Raw genomic sequence first — 10,569 nt, 5'->3', positions numbered from 1 at the left:
CAAATTATGTTCAACCAACATCTTTTCACCAAATACTTCAAGCATAAAAATGAGAATCTTTACAAAAATATACAGAGACACAACAAATTGGTAGCTGCCCATAACACTAAACAAACTGGACTCTTAAGAGTGGCTTCTCAACAGCATGTCATTTTAATATAACCATTGCCTGGTACGGGAAAACTAACAAGTGTTGTTAAACATCATTGCAACATTGTATTCCTGATCATTTAAGTAAACCAATCTATGAGCAAATGAATGATATGTGCCTAAAAATGATCATGGTTTATACTATCAGTGGCCACTGGATTTAGGACTAGTCCAAGATCTTGATCTAGATTTTGACCTAGGCCTAGACTGTGACTTTGACTGGGATTTGGAGCAAGGCTGTTCTTTTTTCCTTGATTCCTTTTTATGTCTTGAGCAAGACTTGTAATGTGTTTTGGAATCTGTTTTAGAGGTGCCTCTAGTTTTGGCATGCGATGCAGACCTAGAACATGATTTAGCCTTCATTTCTTTCTTGGGCTGGGACTTGGACCTTGATCTTGAATTGGATTTAGAGCTTGAAAAAGACTGATTTCAGTGTTTGACTCTCCATTGTTGGAATGGCTTCTGCTACACCATGGTCTTGCAGTCTGTCCACTCTTTCTAGGACTACAAGATCTTCTATAGATGTAAGCAAAAGACCGACTTCCTGATCTTCTTTCATTACTTTGGCTTCTAGAACATCTATATCTGTCATAATGATAGCGTGAAGAACAGTACACACTCCTACCTTCCTTTGCTTTCATCTGATTTGGGGTCTTCCAATCCCCCTGTGCAAACTGTTTCCATTTGACATCCACAAATCCACTTTCTGTCCAAATTATGTAAAGCATCTTCAGCATCACAAACATCCTGCAATTGAATATACGCAACTCCTCTTGGACAGTGAGTGTAGAAATCAAGTGGAACATACACATCAACTATAGGATCATAATGACGAAATTCATGCCATAAATCTTTGAACCTGCTGTTATTGGCTCCATTCCTGATGAACAGAGGCACCTTGGGGGACGCAGGTAGCTGGGCATGACCACTGTGTGAGTCTTAGCACCAGGGGACACTAAGGGGCTCGGCAAACTGTCCAGCCCCTGGCGGCTGATCCTCAGACACACACAGCCAGAGGGCTCTACTACAGCTAAATTAATTCTTGTATGTAAAAGAGTAGAAATTTACCAGTTTTGTAGTAAATAATAGTGATTCTCAAACTTTAGCTTGTATCCAAATTACCTGAAGGCTTGCAAAACACAAATTAGAGCCCCCCACCCAGTACTCTGGGGTGGACTGTGAACATTCGCATTTCTAACCAGGTGATGGCGAGATGATGATGATGATGATGATGATAATGATGGTGATGATGATGATGGTGATGATGATGATAATGATGGTGATGATGATGATGGTGATGATGATGATGATGATGATGATGGTGATGATGATGATGATGATGGTGATGATGATGGTGATGATGATGATGATGGTGATGGTGATGATGATGATGATGGTGATGATGATGGTGATGATGATGATGATGATGATGGTGATGATGATGATGATGGTGATGATGATGGTGATGATGATGATGATGGTGATGATGATGATGGTGATGATGATGATGGTGATGGTGATGATGATGATGATGGTGATGATGGTGGTGATGATGATGGTGGTGATGATGATGATGGTGATGATGATGATGGTGATGATGATGATGGTGATGGTGATGATGATGATGATGGTGATGATGATGATGGTGATGATGATGATGATGATGATGGTGATGATGATGATGGTGATGATGATGATGGTGATGGTGATGATGATGATGATGGTGATGATGATGATGGTGATGATGATGATGATGATGATGATGGTGATGATGATGATGATGATGGTGATGGTGATGATGATGATGATGATGATGATGGTGATGATGATGATGGTGATGATGATGGTGATGATGATGGTGATGATGATGATGATGGTGATGATGATGATGATGATGGTGATGATGATGATGATGATGGTGATGATGATGATGGTGATGATGATGATGATGATGATGGTGATGGTGATGATGATGATGGTGATGATGATGGTGATGATGATGATGATGATGGTGATGATGATGATGATGGTGATGATGATGGTGATGATGATGGTGATGATGATTATGATGATGATGGTGATGGTGATGATGATGATGGTGATGATGATGGTGATGATGATGGTGATGATGATGATGATGATGGTGATGATGATGATGATGATGGTGATGATGATGATGGTGATGATGATGATGATGGTGATGATGATGATGGTGATGGTGATGATGATGATGATGGTGATGATGATGGTGATGATGATGGTGATGATGATGGTGGTGATGATGATGATGGTGATGATGATGGTGATGATGATGGTGATGATGATGATGATGGTGATGATGATGATGATGATGATGATGGTGATGATGATGATGATGATGGTGATGATGATGCTTGTCCAGGGACCACACTTTGAGAACCACTGGTATCTACTAATAGTTCTGGTAACACTGGCTGGATGCAAAAATCTCTGGCTTTGGTGCCAACTTTATTTTAAAAATTTCACAAGTCATTCTGATGCACCAGAGTGGAGAATCACTGGTGTGTGCAATTAGCCAAGTTATGAAAGGTATAAAATTTGCAATATAAGTCAAGATTTTAAAAGACAAATGAAAAAAGGTAATGCACTGAACTTATGAGCCAGGACTAATTTATAACTTTCTGGACTATCCCTATGTGTAAAAAATTTAAATTCTGGGTTCTTACCCTATGGGCAAACAATTCAAGTTCTGTGATCTTCTGTAAAACAAGAACATCATAGGATGATCATCAATGTACTTTCAAACCAAAATTTTATGATATATACCTTTTTAGCAGGGGGCATTTCATACTAAGAAGTGACGTAACGTAACATTAATTAGCATTACTAATATAAAAACAAATAAAAATATAAATTTGATGGTTTTATTTATACTGTTTTGTTAACTAGATGCTTGAGATGGGATGGAGGGGACCTATTAAGTAATGATTGTTGGTTTTAAAAAAATCTTGTTAATTTTTTACAGCAAGTAGTCAATAACAGTGTCCAGTAGGTGGCGATAACAGCCTTTCATACAACTTAAAAATAGTTGAGTACTTACTGGTCAGTAATTGTTTTCTCACTTGCCTGTACAAATAGAAAGCACAAAACACTTTATAGGCCACCTGGAGCTTTATTTCAGAGTGAATTTTTTGTTTGTTTATTTTATTCTACTTTGGGATTATAACAGAGGTTGCTTTCGGTTTCTGTGATCATGCATAGAGGTTTGTAAAAATTCTTTTTAAAACTTTTATTATAGAATTTTTCAAATATGAAGAAAATACAATAATGAATACCCACCCAGCTTCAGCAATGATCAGTATTCTGCTATTGTTCCCATTTTACCTGTCCCTTCCATGTACCCAGCCCCCAGCTTGTCGCCATCCCTTCTACAGAACTTACAAGCAAATCCCACATATCACATTACTGAACTTATAGAGCTTTAAAAATTGTCAAGCTATAATTACAAGAAGATTTTAGGTGCATTATTTCAGAACCCATTGTTTTTGTGTTTTACTCTAGCCATTGAGTACCATTAGTTTTTGTTTGTTTTGTTTGGATTATATTTTTCACATAATAATGAGCCAAACACCTTTTCTAGTGCTTTGAGAACTGTAGTTCTCAAAACTAGGTGGCAGCATAATTAGCCACAAAAGGTTGTATGTAAATATCAATAGTTTTAAAATAAAAATTGATATCTTCAATTAAATTTTTGTTTTTAACTTTAAAAATTTTATTATTTTTTTGAGACAAGGTTTCGCTCTGTCATCCAGCACCAGCTGGAGTGCAGTGGTGCGATCACAGCTCCCTGCAGCCTTGGCCTCCTGGGCTCAAGTGATCCTCTCACCTCAGCCTTCTGAGTAGCTGGGACCACAGGTACATGCCATGGTGCTCACCATGCTTGGCTGTTTTATTTTTTGTAGAGATGGGGTCTCACTATGTTGCCCAGACTGGTCTCGAATTCCTAGGCTCAAGTTGACTGCCCACATCAGCCACCCAAAGTGCCGGAATTACAAGCACAAGCTCCGGCGCTTGGCTGAATTTTTATTTTTGAATAAAAATATACAATTAGAAATGTATTCTTATCAACAATGGAAGGTATATTTGTATATCTTTTTATCCAAGATATCCTAAAGAACAAAAAGTTTTACTGTATGGTTTTTATCTAAAACAAATGGAAGCATATTACATTTTGGCAAGTAGAGAAATGAACATAACTAAGAATTTAAAGAAAGAACTCAATGACCCATAATTCCTAAAACAACCACTTAACATTTTGTTATATTTCCTTTTTCTCCTTCCTGTGTGGAGGTCTCCCTCTTCCCTGAAATTGCATGTTTATGTCGGACATAGAGTACAAGGGAGACATCCTGACTCGAGGTTTTCCACATCTCTGACTCTTTAGACACTTTCCATAGATAAAAAGCCAACCAGAAAAAAAAATTGAATTATTTGCTGAATGAATAAAAGGCCTAACACTTTCTATATCTCATTATATGCTACCTAAAACTTTCTTTTTTCTTTTCTTCTTCTTCTTCTTTTTTTTGGGGGGAGGGGGGGATAGGGTCTTGCTCTGTTGCCTAGACTGGAGTATGGTAGTACGATCACAGCTCACTGCAGCTCGAACTTGTGGGCTCTAGCAATCATTCCACCTCAGTCTCCTGAGTAGCTGGGACTACAGGAGCATGCCACCATGATTGGCTAATTATTATTATTTTTTTTTTGCAGAGGTAGGGTCTCGCTATATTGTCCAGGCTGGTCTAAAATTCCTGGCTTCAGGCAATCCTCCTGCCTCGGCCTCCCAAAGTACTGGGATTGCAGATGTGAGACACTGCACTTGGCTTGTAAAACTTTTTTTTTTTACATTATACTTTAAGTTCTAGGGTACATGTGCACAACATGCAGGTTTGTTATATATGTATACATGTGCCATGTTGGTGTGCTGCACCCATTAACTCATCATTTACATTAGGTATATCTCCTAATGCTATCCCTCCCCACTCCCCCCACCCCACAACAGGCCCCAGTGTGTGATGTTCCCCATCCTGTATCCATGTGTTCTCATTGTTCAATTCCCACCTATGAGTGAGAACATGTGGTGTTTGGTTTTCTGTCCTTGCGATAGTTTGCTAAGAATGATGGTTTCCAGATTCATCCATGTCCCTACAAAGAATATGAACTCATCATTTTTTATGCCTACGTAGTATTCCATGGTGTATATGTGCCACCTTTTCTTAATCCAGTCTACCATTGATGGACATCTGAGTTGGTTCCAAGTCTTTGCTATTGTGAATAGTGCCATAATAAACATATGTGTGCATGTGTCTTTATAGCAGCATGATTTATAATCCTTTGGGTATATACCCAGTAATGGGATGGCTGGGTCAAATGGTATTTCTAGTTCTAGATCCTTGAGGAATCGCCACACTGTCTTCCACAATGGTTGAACTAGTTTACAGTCCCACCAACAGTGTAAAAGTGTTCCTATTTCTCCACATCCTCTCCAGCACCTGCTGTTTCCTGGTTTTTAATGATTGTCATTCTAACTGGTGTGAGATGGTATCTCACTGTGGTTTTGATTTGCATTTCTCTGATGGGTTGGCTGGTAAAACTTTATAATACTGCTTTCAAAGTTGGTTATTGCTTTAATGAAAATTATTTTATTCAAAATTTTAAGTTAAAGACAACAACCTGGTGTTTCCCAAAGGGCAATCAATATATGTGTTCAGAAAACTCTGAGGAGTTGTACCACTCATGGTACAAGGAATTCATTTAGATTATAAGTAAATAACATTTGAAATTAATAATTAAGTATATCTTTAGTACATTGTAGGATAAGATAGCTAACATAAAGACTGTGATTTCATGAAATTGTTTCCTAAGATGACATTACAATAGGTAATTACATTTATTTTTAAAGCCCATTAAAAAATATTAAGTAAGTTTATAAACTATATAAACTGCCAAAATATTTTCCAAAGCGGCTATGCCATTTACGTTCCCTCCAGCAATGCATGAGTGTTCCAGATTCTCCACATCCTTGTCGACGCTTGGAACTGTCTGTTCTTTCAGCTATTTTAGTGGGCGTGTAGTAGTCATATATGTTTTAATTGAGAAATGAGTTATTTTGCTGAGAAAGCATATGGGGAAAGTGATAGTAGTTTTCAAACATGTGCCATTTAAAGGATAGAATATATGTATACTATGAAGCTCTGGAAGTAGAGCCAGGCAGGACTAACATAGACTTTATAAAGAAGCAAATTCTGGCACAAAGTAAGGCAAAACTTAAATGCTATGGACTCTCTTGCATAATAGTAGTGACCTTTTTATTGAGTGTATTTATATCCAGCTGTATTAGTGTTCGTCAACTACGGTCAACAGAAATTGACTGACTTAATGAGAGTCATGTATTTTAAGGATATAGAGTGGGTCACAGAATCAAAGGAAAAGCCACACAACTGTAACTTGGAAAGGACAGGAAGCAGCAGGGCAGCATAAGAGATCTATGTCGCAGAAACCAATGAGCAGCCTCCTCAGAGAGCTACTGTCAAGGTGAATTAGTTCTGTTTTCTGACCTTGTGTCACTCAAGATTTAAATTCTAAGGGGAGAGAATCTGCTTGGCCTAGTTTAGTTTACATGTCCACTTCTTGGTCAGAAGAAGGCAGAATTGATAATCTCACCAAAGTGCATGTGGTAGGGTAGAAGAAATTCCCCAAAGAAATATTGAAGTGACTTTACCAAAAAAAGGGGCTACTGGGTGCTGGGCAGGCAAAACCAACAGATGCCACTATACTAGGTCACTACCTTTGATGAATATTTGGGAGGAATTAGTAGCAATGATAGGAGGAGGCAACAAAACTCTCTTAAGACCCATTAATTACTTGAATTTTTATTAAATGTCTTCTCCTACAGTTCTATGAAATCAATAATGACATTGTATTGAATTCGAAATACAAACTTCATTACCCTCAAAGTGTTTTTACATACATAGTAAATATTCTTTGGATGCAAAAAAATTACTAATTGGTTTTTTAGAGGGGAGAGATGCCAATTTCATTGTATTAAACACAAATACAAACACATATAGAATTACACATGAACAGATTTCTATGGTAAAAATATTCAATTGATTGCAGTACACTGAGCACCATAGAGAGAGTGCTGGGGCAAGTGAGAGCCAGATGGGCACTGGGCAACTCTGTGCCTTGTTGAAGAAAGATAACTAAACATGGGCAAAGTAGATCCTAAGAAGCCAAGAGGCAAAATGTCATCATATGTGTTCTTTGTGCCAACTTGTCAGGAGGAGCACAAGAAAGAGGACCCAGATGCCTCAGTCAGCTCCTCAGAGTTTTCTGAGAAGTGCTCAGAGAGGTGAAAGACTACTTCTGCTAAAGCAAAAGGAAAATTGGAAGACATGACAAAGGTGGGTAAAGCCCATTATGAAAGAGAAATGAAAACTTAGATCCCTCCTATAGGGGAGACAAAAAAGAAGTTCAAGGTTCCGAATACACCCAAGAGGCCTTCTTCAGCCTTTTTCTTGTTCTGTTCTGAGTATCACCCAAAAATCAAAGGAGAACATCCTGGCCTAAACATTGGTGATGTTGCAAAGATGCTGGGAGAGATGTGGAATGGCACTGCTGCAGATGACTAGCAGCCTTATACAAAGAACACTGCAAAGCTCAAGGAAAAATGTGAAAAAATACTGCTACATACCGAGCTAAAGGAAAGCCAGATGCAGCAAAAAGGGAGTTGTCAAGGCTGAAAAAAGCAAGAAAAAGAAGAAAGAGGAGGACAAGAAGATGATGAAGAAGATGATCATGCATAAGTTAATGGTAGCACGTTTTTTTTCTTGTCTATAAAGCATTTAACCTCCCTGTACACAATTCACTCCTTTTAAAGAAAAAAATTGAAATGTAAGTTTGTGTAAGATGTTTTTAAACTGTACAGTGTCTTTTTTTGTATAGTTAACACACCACCAAATGTGTCTTTAGATAGCCCTGTCCTGGTGGTAATTTCAGTAGGCACTAACCTTGCTTGGTACAGTATGGGGGTATAGCTTGACGAATTTTCCCAAAATAAACATGTACCTAGCACACAGATCAAGAAACAGGATAATTTCAGCACCCTGGAAACCCCGTAGAAACCACTCTCATTCAAGGTAATCACTATTATGACTTCCAAGGCCATATATTTGTTTTGCCTGATTTTGAAAATTACCTTAAATTGAATAATTATCGTATGTGATTTTGGGGGAGGTCTGGGTTCATTCATTCAACATTATATTTATGACATTCATCCAGTGTGTAGTTGTAGTTTGTTCATTCTCATTGTTGTATAATATTCCATTGCTTAAATGTATCACAAATATCCATTCTACTGTTGGTGGACATGTGGATTTTTACAGTTTGGGGTATTACAAATAATGCTGATATGAACATTTTTGTATATTTCTTCTCGTGAAGTTTCAGGGCTATTACAATGATGCTACTTATTAACGTTCTTGTCCACTTCTTCTGGTGAAAAAAATATATATGTATTCATAGGTATGTATACAACAGAAATGCTTATATATACACATTAGTGTGTGTACACAAATATATATATTTGTATGTATGTATGAGGTTGGTGCAAAAGTAATTGCTGTTTTTGCCATTAAAAACAGCAATTACTTTTGCACCAAGTTTATACACACATATTTATATCTTGTCCACTTTTGGTGAGCATATGTATATATGAGGGTGATGAACATATATATAGATAAGATGAGCATATATACATGAGGAAGATGAGTATATGTATAGTTTGGTGAACATATATATATATATTCACCAAAAGAAGATATATACATAAACATTCCTGTTGTATATATATACCTAAGTGTGGGCTTGCTGGATGGTAACATGCTCCATTACAATGCTCAACACTTTTCCTAAGTAGTTGTACCAATATACATTCCCAAAAGTGTGGAAGATTTCCAGCTGCTCCATATTCTTGCCAATACTTGGTTCATTATTTTTTCACTTTAATCACTTTGCTACATGTGACATTGTACAGTAATTTTGGGGGAATTTAAAAATCCTGTGAGTGGAAGAGATAGAAATTGGAATATCACTCTACATTGATTAAAGTTGTAATATGGTGATCTAGAGTTTTATGGGATTCATAAAATAACTTCTTAAAAATAAAAACACTTAGAGATGGAAGAAATCTGTTATTTTCTGACTCCCAACAAGTTACTGTCTTCCTGGGAGAGGGATTAATTCTGTTCGTGTTATCCAATGTAATGAAGAATCTTGTCAGGTTGGTTAGGATACCCAGCTGATTTGAACCCTACCTCCTCTTTATATTTAAATCCCAATATTTGGTAAAGTCAAGTCTATAAGGTTTTAAGATGTTATTTCTGATACTTTATGCAATTTAAATATTACTGCTCTTAGCTAGAATAGAGTCTGCAAATTTATGGCACAGATTCTTACCATTCCCCATCTCCATCAGGCACGTAACAGGCTATGTGAATCACAGAAGCCTTTCCCACTGATTTCTATGAGGTCTCAGGGTTGTTTTATTCCTCAGTATAATGCTCCACACAATCACACTGTTGGTTAGAAGTGTCATGGAAGATTCAAACACTTTTGCCTCCTGTACCTCAAGGTACAAGGTAACTTTAGCTGAATCTTACAATCTTCCCAAGTATTATTGTTGGTTGTCCCTGTATGAGACTGATTGAAATTTGAGAGGCCAAGGTGGGCAGATCACCTGAGGTCGGGAGTTCAAGACCAGCCTGACCAACATGGAGAAACCCCATCTCTACTAAAAATACAAAATTAGCCAGGCATGGTGGTGCATGCCTGTAATCCCAGCTACTTGGGAGGCTGAGGAAACAGAATTGCTTGAACTTGGGAGGCAGAGGTTGCAGTGAGCCGAGATCGCACCATTGTACTCCAGCCTGGACAATAAGAGCAAAACTCCATCTCAAGGAAAAAAAAAAAGCTATAATTTAAATCTATTATGTTGTCATACTAACTGAGGAGCTGGTTTACTTGTAGTTTAAGTTTAATTCTGTTTAGTTTTAAAATTTTCTTCTTCCTTTATATATATATATTTTAATCTTTTATTTTCATTTGGACTAGGGAAAATTCTGAGAAGATTGCTGTAGCTTCATAGGTCAAAGTAATTTAGGGGAAGTGGGTAACAGAGGAGGAAAGATGATACAAATGGATTAAGCATGAATAGGCCAGGCACAGTGGCTCATGCCTGTAATCCCAGCACTTTGGGAAGCCGAGGCAGGTGGATCATTTGAGGTCAGGAATTCGAGACCAGCCTGGCCAACATGGTGAAACCCCATCTTTACTAAAAATACAAAAAATAGCTGGGCATGGCGGCAGGCACCTGTAATCCCA

The 10,569-nt window shown here is 37.7% G+C and overlaps 2 pseudogenes; one reads left to right on the top strand and one right to left on the bottom strand.

Moving 5' to 3' along the window:
• Positions 1–290: 290 nt before the first annotated feature.
• Positions 291–1,073, bottom strand: LOC129491739 (serine/arginine-rich splicing factor 10-like; annotated as a pseudogene).
• Positions 1,074–7,397: 6,324 nt separating this feature from the next.
• Positions 7,398–8,081, top strand: LOC129491712 (high mobility group protein B1-like; annotated as a pseudogene).
• Positions 8,082–10,569: the final 2,488 nt, after the last annotated feature.

This window comes from Symphalangus syndactylus, chromosome 10 (assembly GCF_028878055.3).
Source record: "Symphalangus syndactylus isolate Jambi chromosome 10, NHGRI_mSymSyn1-v2.1_pri, whole genome shotgun sequence".
Taxonomy (NCBI): domain Eukaryota; kingdom Metazoa; phylum Chordata; class Mammalia; order Primates; family Hylobatidae; genus Symphalangus; species Symphalangus syndactylus.
Note: the sequence above shows the minus strand (reverse complement) of the source record. Positions and strands in the feature narration are given on the sequence as shown.